This window comes from Brienomyrus brachyistius, unplaced genomic scaffold, assembly GCF_023856365.1.
Source record: "Brienomyrus brachyistius isolate T26 unplaced genomic scaffold, BBRACH_0.4 scaffold308, whole genome shotgun sequence".
In the NCBI taxonomy this organism is placed as follows: Eukaryota; Metazoa; Chordata; class Actinopteri; order Osteoglossiformes; family Mormyridae; genus Brienomyrus; species Brienomyrus brachyistius.
This window is the reverse complement of record NW_026042583.1, coordinates 19,115-46,545: the sequence shown is the minus strand read 5'-3', so window position 1 is coordinate 46,545 and position 27,431 is coordinate 19,115.

Sequence of the window (27,431 nt, the reverse complement as noted above, 5' to 3'; positions counted from 1 at the left end):
GCTTGCATACCACAATGGTATCCCATCTCCCCTTGCTCTTTGAAGGGGTACCACCCATCCAGTATAGTTATCACTGGGCTATCACAATGTCATCACAATACTAAAGACTGAAACAAAGCCGTGAGGTCAGACCCTCTGTATACAGCACACAGTCTCACCCTCACATCCTGTATGACCACATTTCTGCTGTTCACATGGCATTTCTCCAGCTTCCATTGCCCTGCAATGGACTGACGTGCTGTTGAAGGTCTACCTCACTTTACACTTTGCCCATGTCTTGTGTGTATACCCTGTCCGCTCCTAACGTGTATTTAGTTTGTGTAAATCTATCACTGCATCTGCATTTCGCAGTTCAGCTTCTGACAACATTGTGTTTCCCATCTGTGTATTTGGGTTCGGTGCTTGTTGGGTGCCTGTCGTGGTCCTTCTATTTACAATTGTACGCGGGGCATGCTGGGATATGCGCCCTGCCGGTGTTACACTAGTATAAAAAAAGGAATCTGGTCGAGTTTGTTCATTGACCAAATTTAGTTTTTGCGAACCAAATTGTTTGTAGGCCAAAGCATTTGTGAACTGCAAGCACTACTGTACTAATGATAAATTTGTATGAAAAAATGGAGACAATTTCTGAGATACCAGAGCGATCCATGTACTGTAATATTTATCTCATCAATAACACAGTAAAAATACACATTAGCGCCAATTCATCTTCTTTATTCATCATGAATATTTTAATTCATTAATGCAGGAGTCTGTGATAAATCGCTATCAGCATTTGGTTTATAATGGCCAATTAATGATAACTAAAAAGAAACAGAGAGACTGAAGACAGAACTTTCAACCATGATATGAGTGCTGTTGCTGCATAATTTGTCCACCAGGGGTCACAGCGCAACCCCCATCTCGGCAAGATGGATGACTTGAAATATGTTTCTATATCAAGTTGAATTATTTTTATTTCTATAGCACATTTAAAAACAATCTATGTTGTGCCAAAGTGCTGTAGGTCAAAATAATATAAATATATAGTAAAAGTAGAGACATTGGCCAATGTTACACAATGTTACACAAAAAATAATCAGAATCAGACTGTGGTTTATTGCCAAGTAGGTTGACCCTACAAGGAATTCTTTTTGGTATAATGGTGCTCCATGGAAAAACAAGACTAAGCAACAACCAAGTTCAAAAAACAGTGCAAAAGTTATACAATAATCTAGTAATAAATATAAAATCACTATAAATGTTAAATACATGATGTGCAAAGCAGAATAGTCAGATTAAATAGATAAATAAAATGTGTTCCTGTGTGTGCAGGGTCAGTACAGAGATGCATCTAATAAGAAGCGGTGTAAGGCTGAATTAGCTCCGAGACGGACTGGGGACCTATGCCATGTATCGCCTTAGAAAGAAATAAGAAATCTTTAAACTGTATTCTCAGAAATTCTCAAAACTTAACAGGTAGCCAATGCAATGCAGCCAACACAGGGGAAATTTGGTGTCTATTTTTTGTTGAGAGCCTGGTAGCACCGTTTTGAACAAGGTGTAGTCAGAATAAAGATGCTTCTGGTAAACCTGGGTACAGAGAACGGCAGTAACCCAATCAGGATAAAAGCAGGAGTAACTCTCCAGGTCTTTGGCTGAAAGGTGTGGTTTAAGCCAGGCTATTGAACTCAGCTGACAGAAACACCCCTTCACAACAGCATTTATTTGTTTATCAAACTCAGTGATGAATCAAAGATGACACCAAGATTTTTAGTATGTGACTGGAAGTTTTCTGAATGAGGCCCTAATTGTTCTCTGAGATCATGAACAGTGACCAAAACTCATTACCTCTGTCTTGTTTTCATTAATCTGGACGAAAGTCATTGCTGTCCTGTTCTTAATATCCTCCAGACAGTTAGAAAGGGCCACCAGAGAGCAGCAGTCACCAGGTTTTAATGGCAGATAGAGCTGCGTATCACCAGCATAGCAATGATATTTTACATAATAACGTTCACAAATAGAGCCCAAAGGAAGCATGTATAGAGGGAATATGAGAGGGCCTGTATCACAGGACTGGATATGTTTACAAATAAGGCCATAGTACTGAAGGGGTGTGGCCATCCCACACAGTGACAAGCCCATTCATTCACCTCATCTAGGCCTTTTTTTTTCCAACAATATCTTTATTAAAATTTAAAAAAATACAGAAATTACAGAAGTTTGAGTGCTTCCACATCGAAAGGAGCATCCAAGGCAACTAAATTATTGTATAACAATCAATCAACCTTCCTTGCAAATCAGACATTTAAAAGATGATAGAAAAATATTTAGGTGGAAGTACAAAATATGACCTGTAAATAATAACTTAATCAAATAAAAGAAAAACACAAAGCCCAAAAAAACCCCCAAAAAACATAAAAAATAAATAAATAAATAAATAAATAAATAAATAAATAAAAAACCCCAACAACAAATAAGTTTCTCTATTTTCCAAGGGTTGCTCAACTCCACCTCAATTGTACTGTTCTGTATTGTTCAAAATTACAAACTCAAATTTATTTACTTTAGGAAGCTGCAGAGGGCCGACATCAATTACATCTCATCTGCCTCATTCACAATACTACTAAGATCCACATTTTCCATATATTGCATAAAGGGACCCCAAATGTTTTGAAAAAGTGACAGTTTTCCCTTGACAATGTAAGTAATTTTCTCCATAGGTAAAGTTGTGGACAGTTCCTTTATCCAGTTAATGAGTTTTGGTTTACTGGTCTTCCTCCATGAGAGTGCTATGACTCTTTTTGCTAACAGTAGACATAAGTCCATGGCGGTAATTATCTTTCTAGACATAAGATGTCCATCAGGATATAAACCTAAAATAAATAGTTTAGGGTCAAGATCTAATTGTATACCCAATATAGTATCCAGAGCTTGTTTGATCTCTTTCCAAAACAATTGTACTTTATTGCATTCCCAGATACAGTGGAAGAATGTCCCTTTCTCCTCTCCACACCTGAAACACAAGTCTGGGCTATCACCATTATACTTATTAAGCTTTTCTGGAGTCACATATGTCCTCATTAGCCAATTATATTGCAGTACTTTAAGACGGGTACTGGTAGTTTGTGTTTGTGCTTCAGCACATGCCTCCTCCCAGTCTTCGGAGGATAAGTCCTCCTGTAAGTCTTCCCTCCAGGCATTAAGTTTCCCTAAAGAAGATTCAGGGGAACCCTCTACTAATATATTATATAGTTTGGAGATTATTCCCTTTCCAAAGCAATCTTTTTTCATTTCTGTTTCCAATGTGGATAACGGAGGGATTGACAAGCATTGATTTTGAGATAATCCAATAAAGTTTCTCATTTGTAGATATTTAAATCGATGTTTGCATGGAATATCATACTTGGCAATCAACTCCTCAAATGACATCAAAGTCTCATCCTCTGATCCCATGAGGTCCCCTATTGTCTTTAAACCTTTGTCAGCCCACTTCCTAAAACCAGGGTCTGCTCTGCCTGGAGGGAAAAAATGATTACCCCATATTGGGCTGAAGCGTGCGAGAGAGGTGGATTCACCCAGATATTTCTTAACCTGATACCAGATTATAATCATATTTCTGACTATAGGATTTTTTGTCTTTTTTTTCAACATTTTGACTTTTGCTGAATATAGGTATTGGGGAAGGGGAAGAGGTACCGAGCAGTTTTCAATATTCATCCAAGGCGGGAGGGATTTATCTGTAAAATAATACATCATAGTCCTCAATTGAGCTGCCCAATAGTACCAAAGTGGATTGGGACATTTGAGGCCTCCTCTTTCATACGGTAAGTACAAGAGTGATAAACGCAGCCTCGGTCGTCTATTATTCCACAAAAAACGTACAAACATTTTTTTCAGGTGTGAGAATAAATTAGCAGGAGGTGACAATGGAATGTTCTGGAACAAGTACAGAAGTTTGGGCATTATGTTTAGTTTAAGAACATTAATTCTTGCTATAAGTGACAAGGGCAAGGGTTTCCATCTATCTACAGATGAGATGATGGAATTTATCATAGGGGTGTAGTTAGCTCCAACAATGTCTCTCAAACATGGCACTATCCTAATCCCGAGATAGGTAAAACAGTCTACCATTTTGAATTGGAAAGAATTTCCGGCACTTCTTCTCTCTTCTGAGTTAAGTATCATTAATGAAGATTTTTCTTTGTTCACTTTATATCCTGATATCCGTCCAAATGTGTGTAATAAATCCAACAAGGCTGGGATAGAATCTTTCAGTTTTTCCAAAAAAAGGATGACATCATCTGCAAATAAAGCAATTCTATGTTCCTGTTGATTTACTGATAAACCAGTTATGTTTTTATGAGACCGCACCGCAATGGCAAACGGTTCAATTGCTAAAATAAACAATAAGGGGGACAAAGGGCACCCTTGCCTACATCCCCGTTTAATTTCAAATGGTTTAGATATAATTCCATTTGTCAGTATTTCAGCATATGGTTCATTATATAGAAGTCTAATCCACCGACAGAAATTATCCCCACAGCCAAATCTTTTTAATATTTCAAATAAGTAGGGCCACTCAACTCTATCAAAGGCCTTTTTGGCATCCAGTGATAGTAAAGCATTGTCTGTTTTTCCTTCCTGATTATGAAGAATATCCAACACTCGTCTCACATTATGAAATCCCTGTCTACCTGCAATAAACCCATTCTGGTCACAGGGAATTAGATCAGGTAAGAATCTCTCCAGTCTTCGAGCCAAAATTTTACAAAGTATCTTTAAATCCACATTAAGAAGACTTATTGGTCTTAGGTTTCCACATTTATTGCACGGTTTACCTGGTTTGGGTAGTAAAGTTATCAGAGCTCCTCTTAATGAAGCCGGAAGGATTCCCTTCTCAAATGAATCCGCGAACATGTCAAAAAGAGGGGACAGCAATTTAGTTTTAAATTTCCTATAAATTTCTGTCGGCAGCCCATCTGGGCCTGGGGTTTTACCTGTTTTCAAATGATCTATTGCTATAGATATTTCCTCCTTTGTTATAGGTGTATTAAAGTCTGCACTTATTAGTTCTGAAATGCTAGGTATCTGAAGGGTATCTAAGAAGAGATTTTGCTCTTGTCCCATATGTGTTATGTCTGAGCTGTATAGTTTTTCATAAAAAAAAAACTTAAAAGTTTCATTAATTCCTAGAGGGTCAACAATGATCTGTCCATCACTGTTTACAACTGAAGTAATGTTTTTCTCATTTTGTAATTGTCGGAGGCGCCAGGCTAATAATTTCCCGGGCTTTTCCCCTTGGTCATAGAATGATTGTTTAAGACGCAAAAGATGTGAGGCTGCTTTAGAAGCAGAAAGTTCGTTATACTGTGTTCTTAGTAATAAAAGCTTTTGATGGACTCTTGGACAAAAGGTTTGAAAGTATTCTCCCTCAAGCAGCTCAATCTCCGCCTCCAACTTTTTTGTTTTCTTATAAGTTTGGTTTGCTCTATAACTTGTAAAACTAATAATCTGACCTCTTACGTAGGCCTTAAATGCTTCCCACCTTGTGCAGGGTGACGTTTAATCCGTATTAGTTTCAAAATAAATATTTATTTGATTGTCTATTTTTGTTTAAATCTCCATCTAGGGGGATCTCTTTTTAGTCTTAAACCTTCATATATTAATGAGTTTGGCGAATGGTCAGATATTAAAATGCTATCGTAGTGACAATCCTTTATTTTGTACCTCATATTGCCAGAAACTAAAAAAAAAAAAAAAAAAAGTGTATTTGAGTAGCAGGAGTATTTTAAGACCTTGGGGTTCATATCCCTCCAAATATCCCTCAGATCAAGTTCTTTCATAAAATGTTGAATAGTTTGTCTACTTTTAGGATGCGAGAAATCAATACCTGAGCTCCTATCCAATTCTGGATTCAATGTACAATTAAAATCCCCTCCTATAATAAAGCTACCAGACAGAGATGATGCTGTCAAAAAAAGATTATGAAAAAACTTTGGGTCGTCAATGTTTGGAGCATAGATATTTATCAGGATTATTTTTTCCGTAATAAGTGTGCCCTGTAAAATAATATATCTCCCCGCCTTGTCTTTAATAACCCTTGTCACATGGAATGGTATAGATTTGTGGATCAAAATCATAACACCTCTTGCCTGAGAGGTGAAGGGTGCAGAATATATACTGCCCTGCCACCTCCTCCTAATCTTCGCCTCTTGACTAGACAACAGGTGTGTTTCCTGAAGTAGCATGATATCAGAGTGCATAGATTTCACCCTAGTCATTACTTGTTTTACCTTCTCCAGTTTTTGTAGTCCTCTGCAGTTCCAAGAAGAAATTTTAATTCTTATTCCACCAGACATAACACACAGCACTAAATGAGCTTCCCAACACATTTGAAATATTAAAGGATAGAGAAACAAATAACATCTGAATGTCAAAAACTACACCCACAACAATAAGTATTGAACATACCCCTTTAACTTGAACTTTGGTACCCATTTCCCTCCCCCTATATATACTGGTACCTGTCTAACAGCTAAAGGTTGTTCCACCCAAAAGTGAGGATCAACCGACTATGCCTAAACACCTTTCCCCCCTACCCCACCCCGCTACATAAACAGAAAAACTCGTTATTGGATACATTAAGAAAATTAGGCTACTAATAGTAGCTGTAAGCCTCTGGACCGATAAACAAATATAACAAATTGGCCTTTCTCTTTCACTCTTCTTTTAAAACTTAAAGCTCAGTAATTATTCCTTCATGCCAACACACAGCATGTCAATGATTACATTCTCAACCCAGTCCACTTTCTGACCTCAGAGCCTTCACAAAATTCTCCGCTTCACCTGGCTGGTTAAAGATGCGAGACTTTCCGTTGTATGTCACTATCAGTCGCGCGGGAGGAATCATGCCGTACCGGATCCCCATGGAGCGAAGCTGTTGTCTCACGGCGTTAAACTCTTTCTGTTTTCTGTGTACACCGGTCGCCAGGTCCTCATAAAATCTCACCGGACGGTTCTTGAAAAGAATCTGTCCCTTTGCCCTGGCAGCTCTTATCACGGTCATTTTATCCTTGTAATTTAGGAACTTCATGATCATTGTCCTCGGTGCAGCGGTGTTTGACGTATTCTTCTGGCCGATCCGATGAGCTCTCTCCAGTCATGTACTCCCATAGTACACACTGACTCTCCACTGGAGGGTAAAGTGTGAGTCAGAGATGATCCTGACCAGCAAGTCTTCACTGTGACCATCAACAATCTGACAGCTGTAGGAATTATTAGCTCAGGTATATTTTAATATCTCCACCAATATGTTTTGAAATTAATTAACTTTTAATTAATTATTATTTGATGCTGATTAGTAACCAATTGTTATGCCGAATGGTCGGTTCCTCCAAACTCAAATGCGAATCCCAGTGAGTCTGTTAATGTGAGACTTAAATGGGATTCATTAATAACCCGTATCGCTTAATAACTTGGGTTAGTAGGCTCGTCCAGCGAGCTGGGTCACCAGGTAATGTAAACGATCGGTAGCGAAGCTCCCCTCACGGCCAATGAGAGAGAGTCTCGCGATATTTCAGGCGAGTTTGAGGTTTCAGAGCGTAGTAGGCAGATCGCAGAGGCAGGGACTATTGTGAGCACTCAATGACGGAGGCTGAAGTTGTGTAAAAAGACATACATTTATTCCTACAACTAACATAAGACAGACATTATACCTAACAAACAATAAACATGAAATAACGGAAAAGACACAAACGATGTAATCATGAAAATGCAGTGACCAGATTTAAAATGATTAACCTAAAAAGGGAAAAACTGTTCTGCAAAGCAAGCAGTTTGTAGGAATATAAACCTAAAGGAATATAGCAGGTGAATAGGACAGTTTAGGTTGTTAGAAAGGAAAGGAAGTTGGTTTACTTGGATGCAGGAAAGAGGGAGGTCTTTGCAGTTGGTTGCAGTGGCTGATGAGCTGATGGGTGATGGCTCTCAGGGAGGCGCGGTGTTTGCAGCGGTTGTTGGAGTGGAGTCCCGTACTGGTGCAGAGGGTATAATGTGAAGTCATGTACTCCCATAGTACACACTGACTCTCCACAGGAGGGTAAAGTGTGAGTCAGAGATGATCCTGACCAGCGAGTCTTCACTGTGACCATCAACAATCTGACAGCTGAGGATTCCGATCGGTACTGGTGTGGTGTGAAGTACAGTGGAGCCTCTCTGATCAGGTTAATCTGTCAGTCACTGATGGTAAGATGTCTGTACTGCAGACTGTAGCCAATGAGATGCACAGTATGTAACATGTCACTGAGTCAAAAAGGAAGGACCTTAACACAAACACTGATGGAAAAATGTTTTAATATTTTAAAAATCTGCATTTTAATTTAATTCAATATGATAAACGAGACTTGGAAGAAGTAACAGTGTCAGCTAAATCGGGCGACTTCATGAGGTTAAATATGATAAGCAATATGTTAAAAAATGTCAGGGGTTGGCCAAACATTTACATACAGTATGTATGTTGTAATGGGCTGATATTCATAAACATTTCATTGCTGTGGAAATCGTTGAGTGTTTTACCTGTGTGTTGAAGTCCTCCAGGGCTGTCAGTGGACAAACAGGAGGTGACGGGTGTGGATGGAGACAGTGTCAGTGTTACTATGGAAACAACAAAAGACAAAGGATGTGGTGTAAGATTGGGGGCTCCTGTGCTTCAGAGAGATCAGTGAGTTTGCATGGGAGGCCTGTCCTGATCAGGGATGACACAGAAAATAAAACCTTCATTGTGACAATGAAGAGGAAGAGGAAGGACACTGGAGAGGAAGGACACTGGCTGGTATTGGTGGCTGGTTGTGGAATCCTGCAGATTCCAGTTCATATTACTGTTAAACATAAGTAATTGATTTAAATCTGCCTGTGAATTATTTATGCTTGAATATAAATAGATACATACTAATCAACCCAGCAGTTTCACTCACGAAGGGGTTTGTGCTTCTTTGTGGGGATAATCCCCTATTTATCAGCTGTTGTGAAACAGAGTTATTTATTGGGATTATTGTTTCAATGATAGTGGCACGGTGGTCCAGTAGGCGGCGCTGTTGCTTCACGCCTCCATGTTTAGGGGTTTGAATCTGGCTTCTGCTCTGTATGTGTGGAGTTTGCATGTTCTCCACATGCTGTGTGGGTTTCCTCCAACAATCCAAAAACGCACAGTCAGGCTAATTGGTGTCTTTAATATTGAATGTGTGTCTTCTAGTTTATGATCAGTCTGTAATATGACAAAAATCACAGCATTTTCCACAGACATACAGCCAGTCACTTGTTATGTATACAAATCCAGACAAATCCATGTAGCTTGCAACATAATTCAGGCATTTTTTCATCTTTGTGAGGATGAATTGTTACTAATGGTGTGCAGACTGACTAACATGTCTGTAGGTGGTTTTTCATTGCAGCGTAGACCAGTGTTACAGTTGTACTCTGTAATATCTGTTCCAGTGCTGCATCCATCCATTGTCTGAAACTGCTTGTCTAACTCAGGGTCCCTATGGGCGCAAGGCAGGGAACGTCCCATGACAGGGTGCCAACCCATTGCAGGACACGCTCACACTCCATTCCCTCGCACAAGCACACCTACCGGCAATTTGACAACTCCAATTAGCCTCAGCATGTTTTTGGACTGTGGGGGGAAATCAGAGTCCCTGGAGGAAACCCCACAATGACACAGGGGGAGCATGCAAACTCCATACACACGGAATTCCAGCGAAGACTTGAGTACACGTGCCAGAGGAGTGAGGCGACAGTGCAAACCACTGCACCACCATGCCACCCTGATACAATAGATACATTAAAATATGTTAATAAAATCATTTATCTCACCTGTTCACTATCAGTGCCCTGGGATGTGAACACTAATTCATTGTTCTCCATCTAATCATTTTCTCTGTAGAATATCTTTCATAATTTATATTTCAGTTTCAAGAGTGACCTTTTCTTAGTCTTACTTACTTCAGTCAGAATAGATTCACTGTTTTGCTCTTCAAGTTTAAATGTGATATGTGTGACTGACAGACACACTGGTGTATTATATGTCTCACAGGTGGGAGCAGGTTCTGGATGCTGTACTGAAAGCTGGGACTGGTGTGTTTTACGTGATTTGCACTATCATCACCATTCAGCTGCACTGGACCTCCTGTAGAAAGCAGGAACCAATCAGAGAGAAGCAGAGGATCTCCCTGGATCAGAGGAAGCTGGCAGAGGAGATGACCTTCGTGGAGTAGAATGAGTCAGACGAGCTGTAAAATAAACGGTTATGCTAACTGCAGTGAGGCCTCTCTCACTCGGCCCTGCTCAGTCTGTACAGTCATAGCATGAGAGTCAGTTAAACACAGAGGGGATGATTATCTGCTGGCAACCTGTACAACCACGTATTGGCCACTTATTCACAAGTGCTTTGCTGCCACCTGCTGGTTAATGTTTAATAATCGTTATCTTGTGAAGGTAAGACTGGTTTTTATTAAATTGTCTCTTGATTCTGAAAAAATATGGTACTATGCAAAAGTCTTGGGCCATCAAAGAAAACGTTTAATGCTATTTAATTGGGTTGTGTATATTTGCTCAGAACAAAAACACAATTATCATAAAAATATATGCAAATTAAAAGTGACACAATAAAAACTAACAAGAATTTCTTCTTTTCTCCATAAAGTTACTGATGCCTTGTTGGATCGCTAGATGAACCACGCTTTGGATCCTAAACCTCTCCTCAGGGGCACCCCAGCCATTCCATGTATTTGTTAAATTCTGCCACCAGCTCACTTAATTAATTAATTTAATTAAACAAATGTGTCATGCCCGGCTCGTCCGCTCCTCCTGTGTGCCACGCCCCCTGATTACCCACGTGTTTTCTCCCGATTGTACCCAGCTGTATCTAGTTAATTTGCTCAGTCCTGTGTATTTCAGTCCGTGTCTTACCCGAGTCCTTTGTCCGTCATTGATGTCAGTTGATGTTCGTGCCCTCGTCCCTGAGATTAAACCCCTCGTTTGCCTTGATTCTCGGCTGTCTGCCTGCTTCTTACCCGCCTGCCCGCGATCGCTGCCGTCTCCCGTGACAAAATGTTAATGATGCATTGATTAGCCATAGGAGTTGTGTTATAAAAAGATATAGGTCTATTGGATGGTTGGTGCAAATGTTTTACTAACTTTAGAAGAGATTTTGAAATGACTGGGCTGCCACACTTTGACGGACAAAATATTATAATTCTAGACCAAGATGAAGATCATTTGAACATCATTTTCTTCGACAGCCCAAGACTTTTGTACAGTTTTGTATGTGTCTTTTATACTGGTCATAATTTGTTTAAATACATGATTAATAAATTGATACTTTACAAAACATTTCATATTTTTCTGAAATTGGTAATTATTAAAAATGAATTTCACAAACTTAAATGGTTTGGCTGCGATGGGCTGGCCCCCCATCCAGGGTTGTTCCCGTGCCCATTGCTTCCGGGATAGGCTCCGGACCCCCCACGACCCAGTAGGATAAGCGGTTTGGAAAATGGATGGATGGATGGATGGTAATTATTAAAAATGAATTTCACAAACTTAAATGGTTTGGCTGCGATGGGCTGGCCCCCCATCCAGGTTTGTTCCCGTGCCCATTGCTTCCGGGATAGGCTCCGGACCCCCCACGACCCAGTAGGATAAGCGGTTTGGAAAATGGATGGATGGATGGAGGGATAAATGGTTTGGAGTTTTTAGGTCACCCCTCCTCGTCAGAGCCCACCAATCAGGGACTCTTTAAAAGAGTGATGTAATCGGGAACGCCCACTTTTCAATCTGCAGTACAAATACACCAGCTTGTCTCTGCTAACAACAGCCTGTGAATGTCAGTTAAGGAGGAAACAGTACCACATACATATTGGCCAACATCAAATGAAAATGTAACACACGAAAACAGGACTGCCCACTTATCACTCTGCGTAAAATCACACCAGCTTGTCTGAGCTGACAGCAGCCTCACATATCAGCTAAGGAGGAAGACGGCATATCAAAAGTAAAAAGAAAGACACCATCAAATGAAAATATCCCTGTGTGATCTATTGGTTTCTGCTTTCACTCCCATTAAATGACAGTAAGTCTAGTTGGTGTCCGTGGTGCTGAAAACCTGGATCAGTAAATTCCAAATGAAACTTCTTTACCTGATTTAACTGTAACTCACTTATTTTGTTGGCAATGATGCTTTGTTGAGTCTAGAAAGGCGCAAAGTGGGTTTCAGATAAATTAAATGAAGTAGTTTTGCTTAAAAACCAAAAAGCTTTGAACAATCAGTTCAGCTTTGGACTGTAGTGCTTCACAAAAGTAAAATCCATCCAGTTAAATCTCTTTATCCCCAAGTCAAGAAGATATCAAATGCAGAAGCACATTGTGGGAGATACAAGGTGCAGACACATTAAAAGCACTTTTTTTGTGTGAACATTATAAAACAGATTGATACACATTAAGCAGTTTGTAACTTTACATCCAGACCTACATCAGTCAGAAAAAGCAGGCGATGACCATCCCATCCAGCAGCTTCATCTCTGATTGTACAGAATCCCATGTCAGCGTAACTTCTGAAGTCATGACTAAACTAATTTCCAGCTCTGCCTTCAGTTTCATCTGTTAAATTAAATTAGGAACTAAACTAAACTAGGAGGGAAATATAGTCAAGCTACTTAAGTAGCCGAATTTTGTGTATCCACTAGAGGGCAGCCACACATAGATTCCCTTATGAATGGTTCTGATGCTTCCGGAAAGCACTGCACAGACACCCAGGTATGCCAGTGAGGAACGGATAAAGAGCAGACGGATCCAAATACTAGCTGTAATATATAGTATTTTCAATGAATTTAAACAAATTAATATAACAGTGTCAGAGTGTCAGATCCATGTGACTTTTTATGATTGAAGAACTTTGAAAGCCTGAATATAACTGAGGAGGCCCACGGACCCCATTATGTGTGAAACATCATTGTGGTGCTGAGAGAAACACAGGACTGCTGATAAGACCCAGATGAAGTGAATTACCTGACTTTGCCCCCACCCATCCCCCCCCCCCCAGGATACCCCCACCCCTGTCATACAGACACCTTCCTAACGGACCTCATGATTTGTGCTGATCCACACATATGAAAAGGACCTACTGCAGTGACATTTTAAAACTGTATAAAACATAATAAAGACTGAAATAAAGGCCTGAGGTCAGACCCTCTGTATGTAGCACACAGTGTTTCTGCAGAGTCTCACACTCACATCCTGTATGACGACTTTTCTGCTTTTCAGAATAAGTCTGATTTCACTGCTCTTTGCTCATTTGCAATATGAGGAAGTAACAGTTTAGAAAAGAACTAGACTTATTTGATTAATTTGTTTGTAGTTTAAATTCTGTGAGCATGAATGATTCACTGTGAAGACCAGCTATCAATAATTTTGCTATGAAATCATGTTTCTAAAATGATAAGATTCTAGATGAAATCAAAATATTTATTCCTGGTAAGAGCAGGACAACAGCAGCATCAAACTGTTTTCCTTTTTACAGACAAGAAATAGACAGGAAATGCATCAGTGCACAAACAGTTTATGAAAATCAAAGATAGATGGATGATTTTTAAACATTTAAAACCCACAAAAAGGGAGGCAGTGAGGTTAAGGAGAGTCAGGAAGTCAGTGTCAGTCTCCACAGATCTGAGGTCAGCGATACACACATAAGGCTCCTCTGATGCTCCTCTTCATCCTCTTCTTCACTGATGGGCCTCCAGGTGAGGATCACTTACTCTGGGACTCCACCATTCAGCGTAGTTAAGATGAAGATACATTTTGCACAATATACTTACTACATCTGTTTGTTTATATTCATATTGTTCCATGAAGTTTGATCACTTCCCGATTATAGTCTGTGGTGGTAGCATGTTGACCGACTGATTTTAGAATTGACTGCAGTCTTCTTTGTGTCCACTATGTGGCAGCAGTATAAAGGAAATATCTTATTCTGTCACAGCTGCTGGTGTGTGTAAAAATTCACATACTCTGATAACAAGTAATTCTGCCTCCAACTGTTTGTCAGGGATCTGGGCAGGAATGAATTACATGCCGACTGTACATACAACAGAGATAGGCTCCTGGGAGAACTTTGCCAGAAGTTGAAACACGACTTTAAGAATGACACTGATACAGAGTACTCAGCTGTTTGGTTGAAACTAAATCTTGGTCTGGATTTTTACATTCTGGACCTGAACTACCCACTGCTGCACTGACCCCCACCTTCTTCTTTTTTTTTCCCTTTGTCCTGTCCGGCAGCTTTAGCAGAATCATGGTCTGAATGCACTGCTGTGACAAACATGTTTGCTTTACCATGAGGGGTTCTATAAACTCTGTATAGGCCTCTCATGTTGATCGATTTCATTTTTTAAATTTAAAAAATTTATTTATTTCATTTTTAACCCGTAAAGTATTGCAGTGGGTGAGCTGGCCGAAGAGGATGGACAGATTAGGAGGGAAAAAAAGAAGGAAAAAGAAGAAAGGAGCAAGTGAGATGAAATGAAAGTTTTTAGCGGGTGTCTCTAACTTTGCTCTGCCATTGCATGCACACCACTTCCAGGGCCAGCCTTGCTCTCACGCTGATATACTGTCAGATTATGCACATCTTATATGTTGTTTTAACCCTTAGCGTATTAGTAAAGGCTGTTTTGTACTTACTTGATGTGATGGTCCACTTTACTGTGGCCTTGAGCCACATTAGAAATTTATTTCTGATATATTTAACTTAATCCTCATTTTTCTTTTGCCCATGAGCACGAAACAGCTAAATAATTAGCATGATGCAGAAGTTATTCTCAGACAGGCACTTAATCTAAAAAGCAGAAATGTCATCATACACGATGTGAGGGTGAGACTGCAGACACACTGTGTGCTGCATACAGAGGGTCTGACCTCAGGCCTTTGTGTCAGTTGTTATTATGTTTGATTTGTGATTCTCACCTGGAGGCCCATCAGCGGATGAAGAGGAGCATCAGAGGAGCCTTATGTGTGTCTCACTGACCTCAGATCTGCGCAGACTGGCACTTACTTCCTGATTCTCCATAACTTTGCTGTTTCTCTGTCTTTATCTGTTACTCAGGAGTCCTGAAGTCCAATGAAAAATCCGCTTTCTCCTGTCTATTTGGCTGATACAAGTTCTGCTCACTTCTGCTTGGGTTGCATGGATCACCAGCCACTTGTCACCAACTAACAGACCACAGCCTACCTGACCAATGTCATAACTGGTGCACCTAGGTATAAAATTTAGTCTCACTGTCTCCAAAAAAGGTCACTGTCTGGAACCCCATGGAACCACATTTTTGATTCCTTAGGCAATTTTTACACTATGTGACAAACAAAAACAACACACAAGTTTGTCTCAACACAGGCTCCATAGTCAAGAAAGCACAGCAGCACCTCTACTTTCAGCGGAAGCTGAGAAAAGTCCATCTCCCATCCTCACAACATTTTACTGGGGAACTACTGAGAGCATCCTGAGCAGCTGCATCACGGTCTGATTTGGGAACTGCCTCGCCTCAGATCATAAGACCAGCGGATAGTGAGGATAGCTGAGAAGATTATTAGAGTCTCTCTCCCCTCCATCATGGACATTCACATCACACGCTCCATCCGCAAAGCCACCAACATTGTGGATGACCGCACCCACCCCTCACATAATCTTTTCACTCTGGCATCTGGAAAAGCATTCAGGCCTCCACAACCAGACTCAGAAACATGGCGCCTGACTACTGAACTCTCAGGGACTGATCTGATACCACACACAACACACACACACACACAGCTGTGTAATTATATCTTCGTGGGGACTCTCCATTCATTTCTATGGGGAAAACTGTAATCCCAACATGACAACTTTAACCCCTACCAACCCCTAACCTTAACCATATGTAACCAAACCAAAAACAAGACTTTTGGCATTTTTAGTTTTTTGACTGTATTTACAGATCTTTGTGAGTACCTGAAAATGCCCCCCAAAACATCAAAATAACAGGTTTTTGTCACATTGTGGGGGACATTTGGTCCCCACAATGTAATATACACCTAATCCACACACACACACAGAGTAGGTATTTGAATCTTTGTGGGGATTCTCCATTCATTTGTATGGGCGTAACCCCAATCCTAACTATGGGAACCTTAAACATTGCAGTAGTTACCAAGCAGTAACAGTAAGCAACCAAATAAAATGCAAGACTTTTTGAATTATTCCTTTGGCTGCATTCAAAGAATTTAATAAAATTCAGTATCTTCTTACTTTCGGGAACGAAAACATGTCCCTACAAAGTCAAAATAACATGTTTTTATAGCACTATGTACATAACCACCCACCCAAACGCGCGCACACACACACACACAAACAGGCCTACCTACAGTATACCCTCCATAGATTACTGAATGAAATATCTGTAAAGCAGTTATTATGGCATGGCGTTTGGTTTGAACATGCAGTTTTTAAGAATATTGCGCTAATTCTAAACGAAAGACTGCACTAATTCTAAAATAGCTATATAAGAACTTTATTTACCATTAAATAAATTATAAATCAAACCAAAATTTAGTCTCTCAAAAAACTTGTATATGACATATCTTTGTTCACATTATGAGAAATTAAAAACACCAGGACACAGAATGTGAATAACAAGAACTATAGTGTTCTTTCTCAAAAGCGTACCTACCAACGTGGCTAAAATGCTAATTGCGTTCGTCAGCTATGGAAAAAAAACAGCGGGGCACCCCAAACATCGCGGTATTACGCATTACCGTAATACTGCATAGCAAAGACATAATGTCATAAAAAAATTACAGTCAGTATTAATAGACAGAACTGCGTGGTTTCCCATTGACAAGTAGATACATGGTTTACGGGCTTGAAGGCGGTTAGATCAACAAATCCAATCACGCTCAGCCAAAACAAGCACGAGCTAAACATACTACTATTGATTGGTTCACCTTCAAATTCGTCCCGCCCTGACAATTAATTCTCGTTTTCATTCGTTGAAAATGGCGTCAGTACATATCTTCATCCTTTCGACCAATGAAAAATTTCGCTGGTTTCCATAGAAACAAAATCAGTGCAGTTTGAACATAAACTTTCTGACAGAGCGATGGCGCAGCGGTGAGAAGCATCTCTTCCTATGTTTCTTGCTATTTCTTCAGATTATGTTTTGTTAGCATAGTTAATTATATATTTCATTGTATGTCGTGATATAGTTCATGCAAATATTGCCGCAAAATATAATTGAAATATATTTAAAATTAGTAGCTTAAACTGTAGATGCTGTGGCCATTTTTCGTAATGTGATTGTTTATATTTAAATTGTAAGAGAAAATAATTGTGTTAAACTTAAAAACAACAAGCCTTATGGTTGATATGATTGGTTTTACTCATCCGGTCTGTCGTAATGCGTTTCATCTGAAGATGTTATTCTGAAAAGAGCCCCTATACGTTTACTTTTTAAATGTCCCATGTTGTTGAAGTAAGATTAACCGTTTGCTGGGTTCATTACCATGGCGATGTTATAACGTACCGAAGCAGCGTCCTGATTTCGCCAGCGTTACTGTATAGGTTGTGAAACAGTTTTAGCAATTTGGCCGCTTCTATCGGAGTAGCCTCGATGCCACGAGCAGCCAATGAAGGCTCCATCCCTTTCCATAGGCATTCTTGGTGAATAGCATTTAGCAAATGTCTGGAGTACGTTGAAAATACAGTGTCTAGTTTGGCTTTGAGAGTATCACAGACGGCTAGTTAATTATGTTAACCAGAATGAAAATTCCGAAAGCTGTTTCCTGGACCAACGACCAGCACTGGGGAGCCTGGGACCTGTGGGACGAGGTGATCGACTGGGGAGAGAGGAAAGGTTTGGAGGAGTGCTCACCAGCGACACCCCCCACTGTCCAGGCTGGGGAGGTTATGGGGGGACTGGGAGGTGTGACGGACTGGTGTAAGGGAGGGGAGGGTGTGAGAGTGATAGGCAATGCTGGCATTGTTTCTGAGACTCTTCAGAGAGGAAACTGGCGGTGTAGAGATAGATGTGGGTCTGGTATAGATAGAAGATGTAGAAGTGGTGGAAAATTAATATTAAAGTTGAGCTTGTAGAGCTCTTGACACAGAGAAGAGCCAAAATACAAGGAAGATGAAGCTGTGGTTCTTCTGCTGCTGTTTGGGGAACATTAAATGTTTGAAACAGTATCAAAGATAATGAATTAAGTGTGCTAAATTTTGAGATGTATAGTGGAATGTTTATTAATAATTGTTAATGTGGCGCCCCTGAACCCCCTCGGTTGGCCGCCCCTGCCGGTTGTGTGGGGTCGGGGATGAGGACTAATCGGGGCCAGTCGGGGATCTGGCCCCGGTGCCGGGGGGGGCCCACTCCTGCACGCCCTTATTGCTCCCCTGGGCCGGACACCACATTTCATACAACACTAGAGCTTTGAGGGGCAGTGGGGAGGTTTTACTTGCACATTAGACACCACATGACACTAGGGCTGAGGAGGTGGGTATAGGCAGGTGGGGTTCTGCCGTCTGCCAGCGGTGGGGTGCCCGTGCCTCGACTGTTCACCTGCTTTTTGCACTTTAGTTATATACACAGTCCATGCTACATTAGGGCCTTGGGGTGCAGGGAGGGGGATGGGGGACTCTGCCATCTGCCAGTGGTGGGGCCCTCATACTCGATCTGCACCCACTAATTTTAATGCATTGTAGACATAAACACACAACTCTCTCACACTTGTACATGCACACTTCACATTAACATGGGACGGGGAATCAGTGGGGGCTGAGGGGTCCCCCCTAACTCTCTGTCTCTGGCCCTGCGCGTGTGGGGTGGCCCGGCAGGTAGAAGACGGCTCTGGCCGGTGTGGGCCGTCTCCTCTTGTGGGCTGCGGGCTGGGTGGTCCTTGGCTCTGCTGCGCCGTGGTGGGGCCCTGGCAGGCGGTCCGGGGTATCTAGGGATGCTCTGAGCCCTTCTAGGCGAATTGTAGGGTTCGGTCTGGGCTGGGCGGGGGGGTCTGCCGCTCCCCGGTTGACGCAGGTCCGCTCCTGGGTGGTGGGGGGGGGGGGGTGCACTTTGTTTGTATGGGTCTCCCTTAGATCATCCTGCAGTGTCGGGGAGGGGGGGGACGTGCCGGGTCGCTACAGTGGGCGGTGATCCGTCCTGCCGGGGAGCGGGCTGGGGGGACCGTCCGCCAGGGGAGTGTTCCCGGTTGATGGGGCCCTTTGGCCCTGGACCCGCTTCCCTCGGTGGAGGGCTTGCGGGAGGGACTGGGGGGCTCGCTGTCTGTCCCCCCTCTGCGGACCTCCTTTTACAGGGGTTGGGCCCCCCTTAGTCCCTCGTAGGCTCCCTCTCGGGTTGGGCGGGTGGTTGTCTTGTGGACATATGGCCATAGGCCGTGTGTTTCTTATGGTTGTTTGTACTCTGTATTCCCCTACACTTTATTTTCTCCATCCCACCATTACATCTCCAGCCCGCTGTTCCTGGGAAAAGCCACCTGCCAATCATCCTTGGAGCAGCAGCCATTCTCAGGATCTCCTACATCACAGATCACCTAATAAACACAGGACCTGTCGACGACTGGAGAAAAGGAGAAACGCTGAAGCACACTGGGCATTTTGGAAGCATTTCATCATAATAAATTACCTTTGCCTTTACAGTTTCTGTGTACAGTTTCATTATAGTAAATTGCACTTAGTTGTGATTACTCAGTTACAAAGACAATGGGTCACTCTATAATGGGTGATGGTATGCTTTTAGCTGTGCTTCCACAGGTTGTATCTGCCTTAGTAAATGACTAAATGTCTTTTTCACAAATGATTTTGATTATGTTTGTAGAATTAAATTAAAGGTAAACCTGTACATTGGTTAAAATAACATCTGACTGCTACAATAATACATCATACAGCGTTTTTTGTACTAATGTGCTACCTTGAGACATTCAGGTTGTATAATAAACAATTTTAATAAGAATTGTGTTAAGTAATTAACTTTCAAAATCTATCAATACCATGCAAAAGTGTAAAGTCAAATTTATGAGATACTTATTACAATAAACGGAAGTAGTCTGTACCCATTTAAAGAGGCTTTACATCGTACAGCTTCTTATACTGGTCTGGTTGGTGGGTATAAAGGATCTATTAGAAATCTTCCTCCTCCAAATGTATCATATCATTTCATGAGTTTTGGTAGAGTGGGGGTAGCAGGATAATAATAGGATTTACTGGTTATTTTTAAACAAAGAGGAAGTACACAGTCCAACCAGGTACTATATTGAAATGCTAACAAGTTTTTAAATATTTTTATTCAAGTGACTTTAAGTCTGGATAATGTTTTTAATGGTTGGCAACGTGTGTATTACTGTATAATTAAATAATTAAACTTCTGAAATGGCCGCTCAGTGCAGGAGGAGGCTGCAAACCTGAAGAGGCACACAACCGTATGGGTGGGGCAGGGGATCAATGGTGTGAGGTAGAGGACCAGGGCAGTGGGATTGCAGTGGCACAAGGGCAACCGTGTGGTCATCATGGGCTCCTCCAATGGCAGCTTCAGGTAAGTCGCTCTGGTAAACCCCGTTAGACTCCAGTGAAGTGAGTGAGGCTGCAGCGCAACACTGGAGGGGACACATGTGGGCTCAGGGGCCCACGTGACTGTAGCAGAGGAAGGGATCTCTAGCTGATGTGGAGGTACAGGCCCAGTGGCAGTAAGGGGTGGGCAGTCAGCTGCAGAGGCTGCGGGGCCAGCGGCCCCACTGTACACATGGACCGCAGGGAATCTCAGCATGTTGTGCCCAAAGTCCAGCACACATGCCGTGCTCCGGGGGAAATTCAGGCCCAGGATGGAGGGATCGAGCATGTCAGCCATCCACATAGTTACTATTCACAACTAAACCCCCCATGTCAAAAGGGAACAACCCCGTCCCTCTTAAAGGGGCCAGGTCACCAGTCATTGTTCTCACCTGCACCAATGTCAGTTCTAGACAGTGTCTGGTCTCACCAGGGTTGCAGTGGAACCTGTATGGACTAGGGCAGTACATGCGACTCACATCACTATGGTGGGTATGTGACAGAAGTTGCCTCTGTGAGTCCAATCCGTAGTCACCACCTCTGCAGCAGGTGGCAGCAGGGCCACCTCCCCGGTGTCACCAAGGAAGTTCCGGAAATTAACCTTGTTGGCCCACATCTTCCCGGCTATGCGTGCCCTTGGCGGAACCCTGGGTGGCGGTGAACTTGGGACACTGTCTGAGGATTGAGGGGTGGGGGGGGGTGCTGCTGCCTGTCAGCCTACAGGCAGTCTGCATCCAGGAAGTAAACCTGAGGGCCTGGGTCCTCCAAGCCCTTTGGCGTTTACAGCTTGGTTGATTTCTCCCGCCTCGTTCCCCGCCACCTCGCTGCCCACAATTTCTCTCTCCAAAGCCAGTTCCAGGGCCTCGTCTAGGGACGCAGAGGGGTTGACTGTGTCTGAATGTGAGCTATCTGGGGTTAAGTGTCTAGATAAACTGATCCCTGGCCAGTTCACTCTGTACTGATAGAGCCATGTGAGCACAGACACGCCTACACAACCCCTTGATATCATTAAGCAGGATGCAGAGAGACTCATTTGACTCAATCCCTGCACCTATTGTTTAACTGAGAGGGCAGAAGTCCTCACACTGCCCACAGCGATTCTGCAGGGTACTGACCAGTGTCTCATCCAGGGGCTCAAGCAACCAGCAGTGTACACCTCAGAAAAGCATGTGTGACAACCCTGAGGACCTGCTTGCATACCACAATGGTATCCCATCTCCCCTTGCTCTTTGAAGGGGTACAACCCATCCAGTATAGTTATCACTGGGCTATCACAATGTCATCACAATACTAAAGACTGAAACAAAGCCGTGAGGTCAGACCCTCTGTATACAGCACACAGTCTCACCCTCACATCCTGTATGACCACATTTCTGCTGTTCACATGGCAATTCTCCAGCTTCCTTTGCCCTACAATGGACTGACGACCTGTTGAAGGTCTACCTCACTTTACACTTTGCCCATGTCTTGTGTGTATACCCTGTCCGATCCTAACGTGTATTTAGTGTGTGTAAATCTCTCACTGCATCTGCATTTCGCAGTTCAGCTTCTGACAACATTGTGTTTCCCATCTGTGTATTTGGGTTCGGTGCTTGTTGGGTGCCTGTCGTGGTCCTTCTATTTACAATTGTACGCAGGGCATGCTGGGATATGCGCCCCGCCGGTGTTACACTAGTATAAAAAAAGGAATCTGGTCGAGTTTGTTCATTGACCAAATTTTGTTTTTGCGAACCAAATTGTTTGTAGGCCAAAGCATTTGTGAATTGCAAGCACTACTGTACTAATGATAAATTGGTATGAAAAAATGGAGACAATTTCTGAGACACCAGAGCGATCCGTGTACTGTAATATTTATCTCATCAATAACACAGTAAAAATACACATTAGCGCCAATTCATCTTCTTTATTCATCATGAATATTTTAATTCATTAATGCAGGAGTCTGTGATAAATCGCTATCAGCATTTGGTTTATAATGGCCAATTAATGATAACTAAAAAGAAACAGAGAGACTAAAGACACAACTTTCAACCATGATATGAGTGCTGTTGCTGCATAATTTGTCCACCAGGGGTCACAGCGCAACCCCCATCTCGGCAAGATGGATGACTTGAAATATGTTTCTATATCAAGTTGAATTATTTTTATTTCTATAGCACATTTAAAAACAATCTATGTTGTGCCAAAGTGCTGTAGGTCAAAATAATATAAATATATAGTAAAAGTAGAGACATTGGCCAATGTTACACAATGTTACACAAAAAATAATCAGAATCAGACTGTGGTTTATTGCCAAGTAGGTTGACCCTACAAGGAATTCTTTTTGGTATAATGGTGCTCCATGGAAAAACAAGACTAAGCAACAACCAAGTTCAAAAAACAGTGCAAAAGTTATACAATAATCTAGTAATAAATATAAAATCACTATAAATGTTAAATACATGATGTGCAAAGCAGAATAGTCAGATTAAATAGATAAATAAAATGTATTCCTGTGTGTGCAGGGTCAGTACAGAGATGCATCTAATAAGAAGCGGTGTAAGGCTGAATTAGCTCCGAGACGGACTGGGGACCTATGCCATGTATCGCCTTAGAAAGAAATAAGAAATCTTTAAACTGTATTCTCAGAAATTCTCAAAACTTAACAGGTAGCCAATGCAATGTAGCCAACACAGGGGAAATTTGGTGTCTAATTTTTGTTGAGAGCCTGGTAGCACCGTTTTGAACAAGGAGTAGTCAGAATAAAGATGCTTCTGGTAAACCTGGGTACAGAGAACGGCAGTAACCCAATCAGGATAAAAGCAGGAGTAACTCTCCAGGTCTTTGGCTGAAAGGTGTGGTTTAAGCCAGGCTATTGAACTCAGCTGACAGAAACACCCCTTCACAACAGCATTTATTTGATTATCAAACTCAGTGATGAATCAAAGATGACACCAAGATTTTTATTATGTGACTGGAGGTTTTCTGAATGAGGCCCTAATTGTTCTCTGAGATCATGAACAGTGACCAAAACTCATTACCTCTGTCTTGTTTTCATTAATCTGGACGAAAGTCATTGCTGTCCTGTTCTTAATATCCTCCAGACAGTTAGAAAGGGCCACCAGAGAGCAGCAGTCACCAGGTTTTAATGGCAGATATGGCTGCGTATCACCAGCATAGCAATGATATTTTACATAATAACGTTCACAAATAGAGCGCAAAGGAAACATGTATAGAGGGAATATGAGAGGGCCTGTATCACAGGACTGGATATGTTTACAAGTAAGGCCATAGTACTTAAGGGGTGTGGCCATCCCACACAGTGACAAGCCCATTCATTCACCTCATCTAGGCCTTTTACTAGGGATTTAAGGTCCTGGTTTTCCTCTCAGACCCTAGAACACACTGCCAGGCTCAGATTCCCGATCCCACATCCTGCTGAAGCCCTTCCCAAGATCAGACACTAGTTTTGTTTTCCTTGTTCTTATAGTAAAATGATGGTCTTTGACTTTTATACATCATCACTGTTCTGTTAATTACACATGACCTAATCTAAGTATTACACAAACCAAGCATAATTACTTAGAGATGTCATAAGATGGAAAATCCTTATTCAGTTAATTATTTTCCCCACAGGTGCTGACAGTGTGTCTACAGTGAAATGGGCCTGTGTACAGAGAGGATGATCTGTAACAATCCCATGTTCCTATGGTGACAGATATAAAACTCATGTGAAATACTGGTGCAGAGGGTATAATGTGAGGTCATGTACTCCCATAGTACACACTGACTCTCCACAGGAGGGTAAAGTGTGAGTCAGAGATGATCCTGACCAGCGAGTCTTCACTGTGACCATCAACAATCTGACAGCTGAGGACTCCGATCGGTACTGGTGTGGTGTGAAGATCAGTGGAGCCTTTCTGATCAGGTTAATCTGTCAGTCACTGATGGTAAGATGTCTGTACTGCAGACTGTAGCCAATGAGATGCACAGTATGTAACATGTCACTGAGTCAAAAAGGAAGGACCTTAACACAAACACTGATGAAAAAAATGTTTTAATATTTTAAAAATCTGCATTTTAATTTAATTCAATATGATAAACGAGACTTGGAAGAAGTAACAGTGTCAGCTAAATCGGGCGACTTCATGAGGTTAAATATGATAAGCAATATGTTAAAAAATGTCAGTTTATTGGCCAAACATTTACATACAGTATGTATGTTGTAATGGGCTGATATTCATAAACATTTCATTGCTGTGGAAATCGTTGAGTGTTTTACCTGTGTGTTGAAGTCCTCCAGGGCTGACAGTGGACAAACAGGAGGTGACGGGTGTGGATGGAGACAGTGTCAGTGTTACTATGGAAACAACAAAAGACAAAGGATGTGGTGTAAGATTGGGGGCTCCTGTGCATCAGAGAGATCAGTGAGTTTGCATGGGAGGCCTGTCCTGATCAGGGATGACACAGAAAATAAAACCTTCATTGTGACAATGAGTGGGCTGGAGAGGAAGGACACTGGCTGGTATTGGTGGCTGGTTGTGGAATCCTGCAGATTCCAGTTCATATTACTGTTAAACATAAGTAATTGATTTAAATCTGCCTGTGAATTATTTATGCTTGAATATAAATAGATACATACTAATCAACCCAGCAGTTTCACTCACGAAGGGGTTTGTGCTTCTTTGTGGGGATAATCCCCTATTTATCAGCTGTTGTGAAACAGAGTTATTTATTGGGATTATTGTTTCAATGATAGTGGCACGGTGGTCCAGTAGGCGGCGCTGTTGCTTCACGCCTCCATGTTTAGGGGTTTGAATCTGGCTTCTGCTCTGTCTGTGTGGAGTCTGCATGTTCTCCACATGCTGTGTGGGTTTCCTCCAACAATCCAAAAACGCACAGTCAGGCTAATTGGTGTCTTTAATATTGAATGTGTGTCTTCTAGTTTATGATCAGTCTGTAATATGACAAAAATCACAGCATTTTCCACAGACATACAGCCAGTCACTTGTTATGTATACAAATCCAGACAAATCCATGTAGCTTGCAACATAATTCAGGCATTTTTTCATCTTTGTGAGGATGAATTGTTACTAATGGTGTGCAGACTGACTAACATGTCTGTAGGTGGTTTTTCATTGCAGCGTAGACCAGTGTTACAATTGTACTCTGTAATATCTGTTCCAGTGCTGCATCCATCCATTGTCTGAAACTGCTTGTCTAATTCAGGGTCCCTATGGGCGCAAGGCAGGGAACGTCCCATGACAGGGTGCCAACCAATTGCAGGACACGCTCACACTCCATTCCCTCGCACAAGCACACCTACCGGCAATTTGACAACTCCAATTAGCCTCAGCATGTTTTTGGACTGTGGGGGGAAATCAGAGTCCCTGGAAGGAACCCCACAATGACACAGGGGGAGCATGCAAACTCCATACACACGGAACTCCAGCGAAGACTTGAGTACACGTGCCAGAGGAGTGAGGCGACAGTGCAAACCCTGCTTTTTATTAACTATCCTTTCTCCTGTTTCCACTGCTCTCCTTTTCTCTGCACATGATGAAGAAGGAGGGGATAATGAAAAACGGAGGTAAGCATTCAGCAGCATTTACAGTAGTGTGGGGGTCCAGCTAGCAGCATTTACCTGATCACACAGTAATGGGAAACTGTCATTTTAATTTTAAGAGAAAAAAATATTTTTTATTTGATTTTCTTAATAATAAACTTGAGATCCCATCCCATCCAGGGTGAGCCCTTGCCTTCTGCCCTGTGCTGCTGGGGAATGACTGCAGGCCTGTTTTTACAAAATAGTGTAACATGTTGTGTGATAATCTCTAGCTATTTTCATGCTCTTTGTTAATGTCTCCTGTTCCTCACATGTGTCCTGTGTAATAGTACCGATGTGGCTGTACCGTGTTTCTATAAAGCATGTAAGACTTTACTGTTCACATCCACCCTCTTATTCGGCTCTTTGGTCCAGCTGGCTCTGTATGTAGGACTGAGCTGATCGGTGCTGCTGTCGATTATCAAGGTGGTTTTACTTCAGTCAGAACAGATTCACTGTTTTGTTCTTCAGGTTTAAATGTGATATGTGTGACTGACAGACACACTGGTGTATTATATGTCTCACAGGTGGGAGCAGGTTCTGGATGCTGTACTGAAAGCTGGGACTGGTGTGTTTTACCTGATTTGCACCATCATCACCATTCAGCTGCACTGGACCTCCTGTAGAAAGCGGGAACCAATCAGAGAGAAGCAGAGGGTCTCCCTGGATCAGAGGAAGCTGGCAGAGGAGATGACCTTCGTGGAGCAGAATGAGTCAGACGAGCTGTAAAATAAACGGTTATGCTAACTGCAGTGAAGCCTCTCTCACTCGGCCCTGCTCAGTCTGTACAGTCATAGCATGAGAGTCAGTTAAACACAGAGGGGATGATTATCTGCTGGCAACCTGTACAACCACGTATTGGCCACTTATTCACAAGTGCTTTGCTGCCACCTGCTGGTTAATGTTTAATAATCGTTATCTTGTGAAGGTAAGACTGGTTTTTATTAAATTGTCTCTTGATTCTGAAAAAATATGGTACTATGCAAAAGTCTTGGGCCATCAAAGAAAACGTTTAATGCTATTTAATTGGGTTGTGTATATTTGCTCAGAACAAAAACACAATTATCATAAAAATATATGCAAATTAAAAGTGACACAATAAAAACTAACAAGAATTTCTTCTTTTCTCCATAAAGTTACTGATGCCTTGTTGGATCGCTAGATGAACCACGCTTTGGATCCTAAACCTCTCCTCAGGGGCACCCCAGCCATTCCATGTATTTGTTAAATTCT